At 38.3% G+C, this 15,776-nt stretch overlaps 1 long non-coding RNA gene across 2 annotated transcripts in view; it reads right to left on the bottom strand.

The window, feature by feature from the left end:
- The window catches only part of LOC148800981 (uncharacterized), a 69,173-nt gene extending 65,464 nt beyond the window's left edge, over window positions 1–3,709 (bottom strand). Inside the window, exon 1 of one of the 2 annotated variants that reach the window (XR_016084309.1) lies at window positions 1,074–3,709. This is a non-coding gene — a long non-coding RNA (uncharacterized LOC148800981). The remainder of the gene's footprint in view (window positions 1–1,073) is intronic. The other variant, XR_016084310.1, reaches the window with a different exon arrangement.
- Window positions 3,710–15,776: the final 12,067 nt, after the last annotated feature.

The following is a 15,776-nucleotide window of genomic DNA, read 5'->3' as shown; positions in this document are numbered from 1 at the left end:
ATGGAGGAGATGGGACCTCCAAGAATAATTTTCAGAAATGTTTTCATTTTAATTTTGACTCCAATGCCCGTGGCACCAGCTAACCGGTCTGGGTAAGGCTCAGATTAGAGTGGGAAGGGATTTGACACCCCTCTCCCGGGTTGGATAGGTGGGGCCCACATGAGGTCTTAAACAAACATAATCATAAAAAGAAAACAATTGACATGGCTAAAGAAAGCAAATCACAAGAAAAGGCCAGAAAACTCTTCCCAATTTTTATTTATTCATATTTTTTTATTTTACTTTTATTTTATTTTAATTTGCCCCTTTTTACATTATAATTTTTATTTTTCTTATTTTATTTGTTTTTATATTGTTTTTTACTTATTATTATATTTATTGTCTTCACCAATTATTTATTTTTTAGTTATTGTCGCATAAAATCCTATTTGTATGTTTATCTTATGGGACTATTTTTTATTCTTCTTTTTCATTTTCTGATTTTTTGAATCTTTTGTATTTTGTATTTTTTTTCTCCCCTTCCTATTTTTTTAGTTTTTTTATTTTTATTATTATTTTTTTTAATTACTATTCCCCCTTTTAGTAGCTTATTCCCCTTTTCATGTATTCTAATGTGACGATCCCAAATCCCATTATCATAGATTTTTTTAGCTTTCCATTTTTTTCTTGAATTTTTATTATTATTTTTATATAATTATATTTATTTCTAGCATGACTTCACTGATGGGGCCTAAATTAGATAACCACAAACCACTCAGCCTAAATTTAGATAACCAATAAAACAGGACTGAAGGGATCAGACTAAGCATTTAGAGAAAACAGAAAACAAATCTGAAATAAACTAAACTGGAAAAAATAGGAGATAACAGATAATTAGAAGAAAGGTTTCATTAGTTTTAACCTAATCAAGGTTTCATGAGAATCTAACTTATCAAGTGTTAGCAAATGACAGAGAAGAAGAACAAAAATCCAAGGAAAAACAGCATTTAAACAACTAACAATTTAGAAAACCACAGAATAATGGCAACAGGAAGAAAAACAATGGCGAGTTTGAGTAAGAGTCCGAAGCTTACAGGAGCCGGTTCGGTAGCACCTCATTAGCGGATGTACCCTTTTCCTTTCCTCAGACCCATATAGCAGCAATAGCATAAATTCCAGAAAATAAAAAGAAAGATCGCGCATAGGGGAGAAGCAATGACAGGATTACCTGGTTGGATTTTTGCCTGAATTCGATCGCCGGAACAGGGGTGTCGTTTCTTATCTTCTTGCTTCAAAACGACATGGTGTTCGGTGCTTGCAATCAGGAATCTCGAAGAGGTAAAAACGGAAGGTAGATGGGATGTTTGCCGCCGCCTCTGCTGGATGTCCAAAAGTAGAAAGCGATCAACAGTTTCAGCCGAAAGACAGGGAACCGGTGAGAAGGAGGAGAGAGTGATAGAGAGATCTGGCCGGAGGTCGCCGCTGTTACTCGATTTTGGAACCTCTGATCGCAGCCGCCGTCTCAACAACGAAGATGAGCAAATGCTGGTTTGATCTAGATGAGAGATAGAAAAATGATGGAGAGTGGATCTGATCATTTTTCGGTCTTGACAGTTATGGAAAGAGGGAGAGAGGGGAAGAAAGAGAGTTCAAAATGAGGGCACCGCCGCTGCTAGGAGTTGCAGCGGTAGTTCCGCCCAAGCGAGGATGACCGAGAAGAGGGAGGTTTGCCGCTGAGAGAGAGATCTGATGGATTGGTAAGTAGAAGCTGAGAGAGATCTCTACGGAGGGAAGGCTTACCGCTGCAACTGGTTCGGGAAAGGAAGAAAGAGAGAGAGGAGGAGAGAGGGAGAGAGAGCTCTATGGAGGTGATGGAAACAGAGAGAAGAGGAAGAAGAAGAATGAAGAAAAAAAAGGAAAGAGGAAAGAAGAAGGAAGAGGGATGGAGAGAAAACGGCCGGAGGTTGGGGATTACCGCCGCTTGCCGCCGCTGTGGTTGGGTGTTCGAATAGGGGAGAGAAGAGAACTGTAGGTTAGGGCGAATGAAGGTTGAACTGGGTATTTGGGTTAAACGGGGTCAGGGGGTTGAACCGGGGTTATGGTCCAATGGTGGGTGGTTTCGGGTAAAAAAATGGAAAGTTGAAATGGGTATAACCGCTGTAAAGGGTTTTGTGAATGTATGCTATGAAATTAGTCGAAACGGAATCTTTTTTAGGGTAAATAAGAGTATTTTTTACTGCAATTCTATCGGATAGGCTTTTTGTACATTTCCATTTGATTGGTCAGGTTGGATTGGCCCAAGTGGGCCCAGATCGGGCATATCTAAAAAGGGTTTGATTCAATTAATATGGGGCCTCAAAATGGAATCTTGATGTGATGGAAGGGCAAACAATGTCTGTTTTGGATGAAAATTCACAATGTAGGGTTTTTTGGTAGTCTGAAGTGATTGGCCAGGTTAGTTTAAGCCAAATGGGCCCAGATTGGGCAGATTTGGGATTTGGTCAATCTAGAATCTTGAAATGAAATCTTAGTGGATAGAAAGGAAAGCGATGGTATTTTGGACTTCAATTTTACAAGTGGGTATTTTTTGGGTATCTAGGATTTGGTGGTAATGTATGATTGGTTGATGGGGGCCGATATAGGTCAACAAGATGTTTTAGAATGGAATATTGGTTTAATGGAAGGACAAATTGGAGAATCTGAGGTTAAAACTTTATAGTCAAGTGTTCTAATGTGTCCAAAGTTTAATGGTGTGGTTTGATCGGTTCGGATGTATAAAGATCAAAGAATCTAGGTTCCGGGTGTTTAGGCTAACGAGAGGGGTTGAAATGGAATCTTTGCTTGACGAAGGGGTAAATTGAGGATTCTTGATCTGAATTTTATGGATTGGCATTAGACCTGTTCATGGGCCAGGATGGCCGGGTTGGGCTTTCACTCTGTATTAACAGATTTTTCTAAGCCCGAGCCCGGCCCTCATAAAAAGCCTGAAGCTCGGGCCTCGGCCCAAGACCTAAACTTCCCCTCCTCTTCCCTCTCTCTTTCCCCCTCTTCTTCATCTCTTTCTACTTCTTCCTCTGCTTTTCCTTCCTCCATCTTCATCTCTGTTCATCATCTTCTTGACAGTGGACAGAGAACTACCACCGGCGCCATTGTAACCGAAAATGATAGCGTCCACTGCTGTTTTGCCGATAGGCTGTTGCTCGGTGCAGGCGACGAGGCGGGTTACCTTGTACCTTACAAGAAAGACCAGATTGTCTTTACGCAATCTTCGATAAGCATAGATGTCGTCATCGAATTGATCCTAACTCGAAGAACTCATGCTCCACCAGCATGGCTTCCACCCAAACCCAACAAAAAAACCAAAAAAAAAAAAAGAGGGCAAGGGAAGGAGCAATGGGAAGCTTCAGTGGTTTACACGGGAGAGAAGAGTGGACGGACAGGGGAGTTGCAGGAGACACGGTGTGCAAATGTTGGAAGACAGGAGAAAAGAGTGGGCAGCGGAGTTGTTGGAGACACAGGCATAGATGTCGGAAGACGGGAGAGAAGATTGGACGGCGGAGCAGGCAGGGGAGTTGCAGGAGAAATCAAGTCGGCGGAGTGGTGTCGTATTTGTCTTGGCAGAGAGATATGACGGCGAACCAAGTGGTGGCGATGACTAGCCCGGGATTTCAACGAACATGAACCACCAAATCAATGGCTCCACTACCCATACAGCCTTTATGTTAAAATCATGGAAAGGCTTGAAACAAGATAAATGGTTGTGAAATTTTCTACTGAAACAACCTATTTATGTGATAAAATTTCAACGTCTGAAACCAAAAAACTGCTCGTATCTTGTAGAAGATGAGCTCCCACCAACCTATCTCGAGGTTTTCAACAACTGTAGCATTGCCATATCCGCATCGTAACTTGCAAACAATAATAATCAATAAAGAAAAACAATTAAAAAATGCCCCCAAACCAGAAGAATATAAATAACAGATCAGAAACCGCTGCAACCCAACCTATCCTCCTCTCGTAAGTCCATCTGGGTTAGCTTAACAATGGTAACACCCGTTCTAGTTGAACAAATGTATATCCTCGTCAATTCCAATTTCCCAATCCATGAAGTTATGAGGAAAAAGTAAACAAGGACAGTCGATTACCGTTGAAGTGGACCGGCGGTGATTTCTTCCTCCGCCCCCTTCTCCTCTTCGTTGTGTGAGATTTAACGGAAGGGTAAAAACATAAGATCAATATTTTCGTCTCAATTTAATGATGATGATAATTTTCAAAAAAAGACAATGTAAACAGTAAGGGTACAGTTTGTCAATTTAGTGAACAGGTAGTTCAAGAGATTTATCCAAAAAATAAATGTAGTTTTTAAGGGTAATTGTTCAAAATCCATCATCACTTTTTATGAATTCTCTTAAATTCACCACAACTTTTCAAAACCTCCAAAACTCACCATGTCAGTGAGATAAAGTAACTTGACTAATAGGCATGGTTAATTTGTTATTTTGCCCTTCATTATATTCGGTCCATTTTGCAATATATCAAAATTACCCTGTCATTCTTCAATCCAAAACCCTAATAGTGATAAAGCATTGGCTGCTACTTTCTTCCTCCATCGATCGCTGCTTCTCCCTTCGTTTGAGAACTTGAAGAAGAACAGGATGCGTCTCCCATGGTGATATCTTCAAACAGGTCTCCTTCTCCCATTACAAATAGAACTAACCCTAACTGAAGGACCCAGGAAAGAAACTGTGGAGTCAGGAGAAGTTTTGGTGGAAATTCTTTCGCAAAACCCTTAGTCTTTCCTCATCAAAGAAGCTTCAATCCGGCCACTTCGGCTAACAACCCTACAACTATAGGTAGCTCCATAGCCTCCCACCAAGAAAATTAAGAAAATAAATTAAAACCAATAAAACTTACTTACAGTATTATCTAATTTCCATCAAGAAGGGATGTAGCCTCCAAGGGAGTAGGGGTCGAATTCAAAGATTCCAGGTGATTAACCAATTCCAAAACCTTCGTTCTAACTTCTTAAGACGCTTGGAACCCATAATTAGTACCATAAACAATATCAACCAAGCTCCTCTTCATGTCCCCAAGCTTATTGTGCAAGGTCGCACTGTCATTCCCTGATGCGCTCTCCTTACTACCTTCCCACTCGTATTCATCCTTGGAAGGATCCATTCCCTGGCCAAAAACTACCGAATCAGTCAACAACCCATTGACCCGAGTGGTCAAACCGTCGATCCATTGACCCGTTCAATGGTTTTTGGCTGTTTTTTTATTTTTGTAACTTCTATTGTTAGAATGTGCCATCTGTTTGAACCAGACGGTCGAACCGTCGACCCAAAAACTGGTGGCCATAACGGTTCCATTTTCGGGTCGTATGAGTCACACACTCGAATGACATAACATCATGGTTTTTAAAATTGACCTAGAGGCCAAACCGGTCAAGGGTCCGATTACTAGGTCGAACGGTCAGCCCGTTCTAATAAAAAAATAAAAAATGGTCAAAACCGTTCGAACAGTCTGATATCTAGTTATTAACAATATATATTAACTATTATATATTTATATAATTAGATAATTATATATATCTAATTATCTAACAATATTTATATAATTAATTGGAAATGGACCATCCGTTCAATGGTTTTTTTTGTCATTTTTTTAGTTTTTAAATTTTTTGTTGTCAGAACAGGCCATCCGTTCGACTGGTGGCCAGAACGATTCCGTTTTTAGGTCGTATGAGTCACACGCTTAAATGACATAACACGTATGGTACTGCTTAATGGACCTCACACACTCAATTTTTTGCTTATAATTTTTGTTGTCAGAATGGGCCATCCATTTTTTTATTTTTTAATTGGAAACCGTCAAGGCAACTAGCTCTGTTTTACCCCAATCCCAGTCCCTGTCCAAAAACTGTTGATTTGGTCAACGATCCATTGACCCAAGTGGTCGAACCACCAACCCGTTAACCCATTCAATGGTTTTTGGCCATTTTTTTTAAATTTTTGTTGGCAGAATGGGCCGTCCGTTCAAATTGAGCGGTCGGACCGTCGACACGAAAACCAGTGGCCAGAACGGTTCCATTTTTGGGTCATATGAGTCATACACTCGAATGACATAACATCATGGTTTTTAAAACTAACTCGAAGACCGAACGATCGAACCATTTTGACAAAAAAATTTGAAAAATAAAAAACAGTCAAAACTATTCAAATGGTTCAATATCTAGTTATTAACAATATTTATAATAACTATTATATATTTATATAATTAATAGAAATGGGTTACTCTTGGGAATCTACTCGTACGAGTAGAACACCCCAATCCTATATATAAAGAAAAATCAGTTGAAGCTCACTTTGTTTTGATTGTGCTATTTATTTTGAACCTACATCTAAAAAAACAAATAAGTGGGCCTAAAAGTTGAAGCATAAGCCCAAAGCACTGCTATAGTAAACCCAAGACTTCCCTAATCAGCACTGCTCTTGAAACTCGGAGGGAAAAATATGCCATTTTACATCCCCATCTTCGAATTCGGGCTTTACCTTTTAAAAGCTTTACTACTCACATAAACTCTATTCGAATCGGTCTCTAGTCCACTAGAACTTCTAATTTCATCAAAATTTCCCTCTCGATCGATATAAAGCATAACTTATAATTTGCTACATGTTGTGCAGAACCAGAAGATGAGAAGTCGAGAACCTGGTGTTGGATTGATGGACCCTAATGTTGCTCAATTTGCTCAGGTCCATGCTGGAGTAGTGAGTCAGATGTGGTTGCGCGAGATGTACTTACGAGGGAGACGACGTTAGAGAGCTTGAGGTTGTGGACCCAGGCAAGGAGGCTCAAATTGTCAAGTCAATGCAGAGCTAGGAGAGCTGGGAGCAAGGAGAGCAAAATGAGAGCTAAAGAGCTATTAGAGAGAGTGCCATTTGAGGATGAGAAGCTGCCCTTATATAGGCTTCGGGGGGTGGCCAAAACGTCCCCAACATATTCGAAGGTAGTAGCCTCAACCACCAGGATCCTAGGGAGCACTCGAGAATGATCACTAAGTCGACCACTCGTCATTTCCCCAAGAAGTGGGGGAAATTCATGTAACTGCCGCTACATGGGCAACATGCCCCTCGAATATCTCAAAGGCATTAAATGACCTGAAAGGTACAAATCGAGTGGTCTATGCAAGTCAGCTTCAATGAGGTTGGATGACTCGTCAGATGCTTGGGCCACATAAACACTTTGAGATGATGGCCGACATCGCAGGTTGGTCCTCCCCGAACTGTCTTAAACTTAGCTCAAGTACTTTAATGTGGCATGAACCATCCTATCGATAAACACTTCCTGATGTAACGCCATGTTAGGTTCTGATGATGCATGATCTGGCAGCTCCCTGCTAGCAGGTGACTTGAAAGCTAAGCTGGATAATTCCTTGTTGGAACGTGACTCGAATGCTAAGTTGAATAATGACAAGCTATATAATCTACTGGGGCAACCTGCAAAAAGATAGTGTTAGAGTGTCTGGGCTGCTTTACTCGGGGTGGGCACTCCGATGCTTAAGTTAGCGAATTGGAGATTTTTGAGTAAGCTAAAAGTGAAAGAGTTAGGGACCTACGAGAACTAAATTGCGCATACCTTATAAGGTTGGAAATGAGACATTTATATAGGCGTAAGGAACCGAGAGCTTTCTGTAACGTGTCTGAGATTCCCGGGAAACCGCATCCGCCATGTTTGGAGGAGAGGGATAGAGTCTGTTCAATCAATTTCGATGCGGACGATACGGCAAAACAAGTGTAACGGTCAAGCGTCGTGATCTCGAAGAAGTCGAAAACAATAACTTGCTTAAGGAAGAGGTCGGTGAGCATGTCTTACAAGTCGCCACCTGTACCTTAGTCAGGTCGATAAGTCCTCGAGGAGGTCACTCATCATGTCGATGTCTCTTGGACCCATAATGACGAGGTACTACAGGGCAGCCTTGGACAAGGTGCTGCTAGTCACTCTGTCGAGTTGCCCAATTGTGTATGAGGTCGCCAGGTCGGTAGAAGTAGGTCACTAGGTTGGCGGAAGTTGGTCGCCAAGTCGGCGGAGGTAGATCGCTAACTGGGACTCTATCATTTTGGCTAAGACAAATCATCGCCTATGTGGTGCTAGGGTATCATCCAACTATTATAAAATACCGTGTGTCATGATGTAAGTAGAGGGCCAACTTTGTCCTCATCAGGTTCCAAAGTGACTCTGGACAATTACGTAACAACAGATGAGTGGTATGCCACTTTTGCCCATCAATCAGACCCAATTAAAAGAGCGAGTCTCGCCACAAATCAGCGTCATCATGTAGCTTAATTTCTATCACCCAAAGTGGCTGTATAAATTCTTTTGGACCGCTCCAGCAAAAGCACAAAATTGATTTTGAAGCGGAATAGCGCTAATGATGTCCAGTTTATCTCCATTATGGGACTTTCTTCATCCGCCTCTACTGGTGCCGGGCGGTTGTTTTAGTCCATTGATAACCACCACCAACTCTAATGAAGAAATCTGGCACGCTTTGTCCTTGTTACTGGGACCTTCTTTTGCGTAATTGTCGCGAATGTGTGCAGTAAAAAAGTATTGTGATATGCTCTAGATTTTTCTGATATCTCGCAAAGTTTTGTCTCCATGTTCTTGGTCATCAACGTTAAGATTTGAGACACAAATGACAACGTGGAGGGATATTTATGTAATTTACCATATCCTCATAGTCATGGCAAGGAAGGAAGCCCATTGGCCCATTTGTGTCACCACCATGCAGGCAGGTGGCCCCGACTTAAAAATTGCATAATGATTAATGAAGGCACTGTTGGTTGTTCGATTAGAATCTGCAAGCAGGTATATTGGCTCAACTCCACGGGATTGGAATCTGCTCTGATGTTAGTTTATTTGTTAACCTAAAAAAAGAAAAAATGCATTATTTGAGCTGATATCTCCATCATTTTGCCAACAATGGCAATCCGCTGCATCTGCAACGCGCTACGAGCCTACGACGGAACTGAACTTTCAATTGATCCAAACCAGAAAATGACGAATATTTGAGATTCTGATCATTATAATGCACTCTCTTTTCTTTATTTATTTCTCTTTCAACCTTTCTCTTTTTTTTTTCCGTAAAACCGGTGTGGTTCATTTGGATAGGACGGTGCAGAATGATCCTGTTAAGGCACTTGTGTTAAAGCTAGAAGAAAAGGACTTTTCTTGGATCTTGAGCCATAAGAACTGTCATTGCAGCCTTCCGGAATCATAGCTTATTCGTCGTTCATGGAACCCAAGTTATAAGAGCCTAAATAAAATTCTATATGAGCTCAGATGATTTTTGACCGTTTGATGATTAGGTTATACATAAGATCAGATAAAATCCATATATATATGATGAAGAAAAATGCTAATTAAGGTGGGTAACATAGGTGATGTAAGGTCGATACGTTTGATGACGGTCGGTCAGCTTAGAAGGTTTGAGGAAGGACCCATTGAGGAAATTGAGAATTGGCCAGACTCCTAAATGGGCTACACTATGTACCCTACTACCATCTAGCAAAGGATCATGTTGTTATGAATCCCGATTTTTTATTTATTTTCTCTACCCACATTCTACACTGCAGTCACACATTTCACAATTAGACTTGTCGGTTGGGTTGGGTCAAGTTTTATAATTAGGTCCGAACCCAAGCCTGACCCTCAAGCTTTATTAAAAAATTGAAAAAAATATTTTTTTATTCAATAAAAAATTATTTTATTTATATTAAAGGACCTCAAAACCCAAAAACAATAAAAGGTCTCACTAGAGCTTGAAATCTAGAACAAAGAAAAAAAGTATATAATATGTATATTTTTATTATATAAAATATATTTTTTGCTATATAATATATTATCAAGTTGGCCTCAAGCCGAACTTTTTTGAAAAAGCCCAAGCCCTACCCAAAAAAATTGTCAGGCCCAGTATTTTAGGCCCAAGCCTATGGGCCTAAATTAATGTCCAAACTTGACTTAGAACGGGTCAGGCCTTACCTGGCCCATGAATAGGTCTACTCACAATAGAAGATGACGATGTGTGGCTACAATTCAAGATGGGTAGAGAGTAGTGGCCAGAAAAATCCAGTTTGACTATAATATATAAATTGGTGATCTAAAATCTGAGAGAAAAAAGAATAAGGTTTTTGAAAGAATTTGAGAGAGAGAGAGAGAGAATTCTAGTCCTCAATAGTCAATCCTTTTTTAAAAACATACAATACAAATATATACAAAATAATACAGAATACAAGGTTTTGCACTCTACATTTTGTATTTATACTCCTTCCAAATTGTCCTTTAGGCTGTGTTTGATTGCAATGCAAAAAAATCTGCACTGATGCAAAACTATGGCAGTGCAATTATTTTAGTGTAAATTTATCTTGTTTGATTATAGTACAAATGAAGTAAATTAAGACATGAAGTTGAATAAAGTGAAGCCCAAAAAAGATAACGAGAATTTGCATTTTTTTCATTTGTACTAGTGCAAATAAAATTACACTGCAACCAAAGACAGCCTTATTCTCCATTTGAAAAAAAAAATGCAAATACAAATATATAGTATATTTATATTATATATAGTATAAATACGGATATACATTATTCATGAATAATGTATAGTGTATTTATACATATATAGTATATGTATAGTATATTTATACATTATTTATACTCTATATAGTATATTTGAATAAAGTGAAGCCTTATATGTTGAAAGATTTTTTTTTAACAAAATAATAAACAACTTGGATGAATAAATTAATAGACTACAAAGATAAGCATTATTTTGAACGGTTAGAATTTTTTTATATATATAATCCATAGACAGTTTTTTTTCTTACACGAGTGATTGCCAACTCAAATTTTTGTTTTTTATCTAAAAAACAGATTATATATTGACAGACAACCCATTATTTGATGCGTAAAAGGTATCCAATCAACTTGTTTCTTTATGAAATCTCGTACATGCCGTCTGCAATGCATGTAGTAGAGGTTTAAGTTTTCTTACCTACAAACGTCTCGATGCACTTTCGTACCTAAACTTCACCAAGTAGAGAACATCAGCCACCAGTCCTATTCGGCTCGTGACAAACGACTCATAGTCGTTACCGAGTGCAGTCCTATTCGGCTCGTGACAAACGACTCATAGTCGTTACCGAGTGCAGTCCTATTCGATCTAGTTTGTCCGACAGTTTGAATTGAATGAATGACTAGTTCTGACAAAAAATTAAAAAATTATAAAAAATCAACCAAACCATTGAACGGTTCAAACGGATTCGATCGCTTGAGTCAGCGGTTTGCTGATTAAATCAATGATTTTTTGGGAGGAAAAATAACAGTTTTGGGGTAAAACGGAACCGGTCACCTGACCATCCGGTTCCCAGTTTTCCAGTCTGACCATCCAATTCAATCGGGCTTTGAAAACCAATGACCCAACCAAATAGTAGTGATGAAGGGGTGTCAATTGGACCAAATTTAGTCGAATCCAAACCGTTTTAATATTTTGGGCTGTTTTGAATTGGTCGAATTCAAATTGGTTTTAGTTTAGATTGTTTTCAATCCAAACCTGGTCCATTGATACATGCATTCTTTTATCAATGGACCATATTACATAAATCCATTACGGATGGACCAAATCCAATAAATACTTTGAATCATTAAAAATTTAGACTGGTCCAATTCAACATATCTTATTGGTCTGTCCAATCTGTCCAAATTGATTTTGATTTGGACGTAATCCAACCCAAAACTGGTCTATTGACACCCCCACTGATGATAACCCAAACCTATCAAATACATGGGGACATTAACAGGTCTGATCACACTAGTCTGTAGACCAGGATTGTGTCCACAAATGCACTTGGATTATGCACTTTTGGCTGCATTTGGAAACAATGCAAATAGAGTGTAAATCCCGGTTCAGGGTAAATTTACACTTTGGTTCACTTTTGCATGTGTTTGGCAACATTTCATTTATGCATTGACAAATGACAGACCAATGCATATTTACATTGATAATAAGATGTAAAAGTACATCAATAAAAAAGAAGTAAATTTGCATTCAAGTGGGCTTTTGATAAAAAAAAAATGCATATGTTTTATTAGAATTCATGTTTGCATCCATTATAGCTAAAAGTTTGTTGATAATAAGGTAAATATATAAGTGCAAAACTAACCCAATTTTGCAATTTATATGAACCATTTTACACTCTACATATTTGCATCGTTTCCAAACGCAGCCTTTTGTGTTTGGCTGCAGTTCAAATTTATTTGCACTAGTATAAATGTATGGGAGTGCAAATGAAAAAAAAAAATGCAAAACTGGGTTTAATTTTACTTTTGGTTTTACTTCATTCTGTTTTAGGCCTTATTTTACTTCATTTATACTGTAATCAAACAAAATAAGGTAAATTCTGAAAAAAAAAAATAAATTAAAATTTACACTCAAATCATTTGCACTACCATATACTTGCATCAGTGTAAATTTATTTACATGCAACCAAACACAACCAAGCTCAAATAAACTGTGATCGTCGAAGCTAACAGGAGAAAGAGAAATTGGATTAAACATTTTCCGACTAAACTATTTTAATATTACTTTAATCTTTTTGCAGCCACAACCTTCTTGCCCGCCTCTTTTAAATTGTTAAGATGATTTTATTTTCCGTCCATTGTAGTTGAAACAAATGGAGTGGACGGATAATAACAGAGGGTGTCACTCATAAATTTGTGCTGAGCTGACAAAACCATTATCCCGGTGTAATAGGCACAAACACATGTAATGTTTTAGCTTTCTAATTTATATACTGTTCTACAGCATAATTGGGACTATTGGCCAAATACATGGAAACTTACCTCCCAGGCCCACTATGTGGGAGGACCCAATATTTCATATAAATGTTGATCCAACCAAGAAATGGAGCCTTGTAGCGGGACACACTAATTAAAATATGCGACACCCAGGTCCACCTTGCATCATATAAGTCATTCACACAATTCCAATTCAATTGTTTAAAATAGGGGTGCTCACTGTGTTGTATTTTTTGGAATCAGATTGGTATTATTGGTTTTTAGAAAATCAGTAATCAGAATTGAATCGAAGTCAGTCGGTTAATCGGTTTATAGGTTTGATTAATTGTCGGTTCAGTTTGTTGTTTTTTTGAATTTTTAGTTTTTACGATATAAATTATAAATGTATATAAAATATTATATTTTAAATAATAAATAATGTATTATAAATATATATAATGCATATTTATTAATTTATAATATATAATATGTATATCGATCAGTTCGGTTTCGATCGGTTCTTTTTCTTTTTTTGCCCACCCCTAGTTTAAAATATGTCCCAATTTCTTACCCACATAACATTACAGTCACACATGGGAACATCTCATCCTTTTACATGTTATTATGTACAGGGATATGTTCCCAATGTACAGCGGTAGTGTTTTGTGGGTAGGTATGGGTAGAGTTCTTGTGGGCAAGAGATTTGAAGTCTTAAAATATTGCATATTGAACCGCAACCATTTGGTGATAAGTAGACTTGCTCATGGGCCAGGTAGCTCAACGGGCCGACCAAACTCATCATGTATTTTATTGGGCTTTGACATTAATTTAGGCATATGGGTTTGGGATCGGGCCCAAAACATCAAGCTTGGCTTTTTTGGGGTATTTCTCAAAATGTTCAGCCTAAGCATGAGTTTGACCTGATAATATTATATGTAATAAAAATGCATCATATGTAACAAAAAATATATTTTATATAATACAAATATGTTTTTTTTTTTATTTTCTCAAGCTATAATGAGATTTTTTAGTATTTTTGGATTTAAAGTCATTTAATATAAATAAATCAGTTTTGTTGTTGAATAAAAAATAAAATATTTTTTCTCAGTTTCCTATCCATGCTTCAAACTTTATATGAGAGTTGGACTCACCAATGGTGGAGCCAGGAATTTTCTTTTAGAGGGGCCAAGTTAATCAACAAAACGAGATAGTGAGGAGAAAGAGTAGGGTTTGGGGAAATTGGCATGAAAATGTTTAGATTTATTACATTTTTTTAAATAATATATATAATTTTGGGAATTGGAGGAGCCTTAGTTCTTTTTTTTTTGGAGGAAGGGGGGGATCCAATTTATCAAATTTTTAACCCAGCCTCCACTAACTAACCATGGTTTTAACAAAACGTTTGGGAGGGCCAAAGACCCCACCAATATACTTGACTCTACCCCTCGTACTCACCCTCAAGATCTAGGCATAACGGTTGGGCTGGACCTAGGCTCAGACTTAAATGCATTATATTGATATAAAGGCAAAGTTTATCCCATAAACATGTCTACTGACGTGCCATCAAATTGGAGCCTAGATCAGCTGACCACAAAATTTCATGTGTACACATCTACAGCCTAGCGCTGAAAACATCTAATATCTTATTTATTGTTGTCATTCAGGAGATATTTCCAAATTCCAATATACATTGTTAATATGGCCAGAATTTTGTGATCAGCAGATGAATGCTCAGTTGCTCACCAAATTGATCCTTCTCCAGGCGTAATGGGATATGCTCCTCACACTATCCACATCACACTGGGTGTTGAAAACATCTGGAGGTGGAGATTATACGTATAAAGTAAGGGAGATGTTACTGGATTTGCTTCTCACAGAATGTGCCTCACACGCACATCCTATTATGCATTGGGAACATTTCCCATACTTTTAAGTTATTATTCATGGGTGATGTTGCCAATTCATGGTGAATGTGCATGTGAAGCGCCCAAGCGTGAGGAGCAGATTTCGTCTCCTGAAACATATTGTGAAATTGGTGTGAGTAGCACTTAGTGAGAGCAGATCCAGACTCCTTATTTGGCAAACATCGCATTGGTAACGTTTTCAAACATCTCATCAATTTCATTTGTCACAACATGCAAAAGTGTCACGGGGCTATGTGTTGGGGCCCCATGTGGCACTCGTTAGTCAACGAGTAAGCCTATGAAGCCAATAAGAAAGCAACAAAGTAACAACAAATGCACACAAATTAGACAAAAGGCTATTTGTATTGCATAAATTAGTGGTAAGCACAAACACACTGTTTAGTGTCGAGGGGATATTGTACTTAACCTTTACACGCTAATGATTCACTCAACTACCTATTAGGGGTGTTCACGGGTCGAGTTGGGTCGGTTTATTGGGGTTTTCCCAACCGACCCGACCTGGTCGGGTTACTTGAGGTGGAAACCGAAACCGACCACTGATAGGCCAGACCGACCTGCTCGGTTTGAGTCAGGTTGGGTCGGTTTTGGTTTTGCTCCTGTACAAAATGACACCTAATTGAATTCTAATTGTAACTGCCTAATGGGTTGCCTATTTGGTGTAAAAGATTATAGAAAGTTAGAAACTATGATAGATTGCCTATTCTAATTGTAATTACTTAATGGGCCTTCTAGTTATAGTTAAGTAGGAAACTATTCAAACTATGAACTACCGAACTTCGGGTCGGGTTGGTTTCAGTTTTCACACAATAAAATCGAAACCAACCTGATATATCGGTTTATATATTTTCCCAACCCGAAACCGACCGATACTGATGAAAACCAAGCCGACTCGAATTGGGTCGGTCCGGGTTAGTCGGTTTGGTCGGGTTGGACATTCTTATGAACAGCCCTACTATCTACCTCCCTTCAAATAGTACGTTAAACTTTTGAGAAAATGATAAAATGATACATCAAAATACTGAATATTCATACTACTATTTACAT

Source organism: Nelumbo nucifera, chromosome 3, assembly GCF_055504915.1.
Source record: "Nelumbo nucifera cultivar China Antique chromosome 3, China Antique-T2T, whole genome shotgun sequence".
NCBI lineage: Eukaryota > Viridiplantae > Streptophyta > Magnoliopsida > Proteales > Nelumbonaceae > Nelumbo > Nelumbo nucifera.
This window is presented reverse-complemented; position numbering and strand designations above follow the sequence as displayed.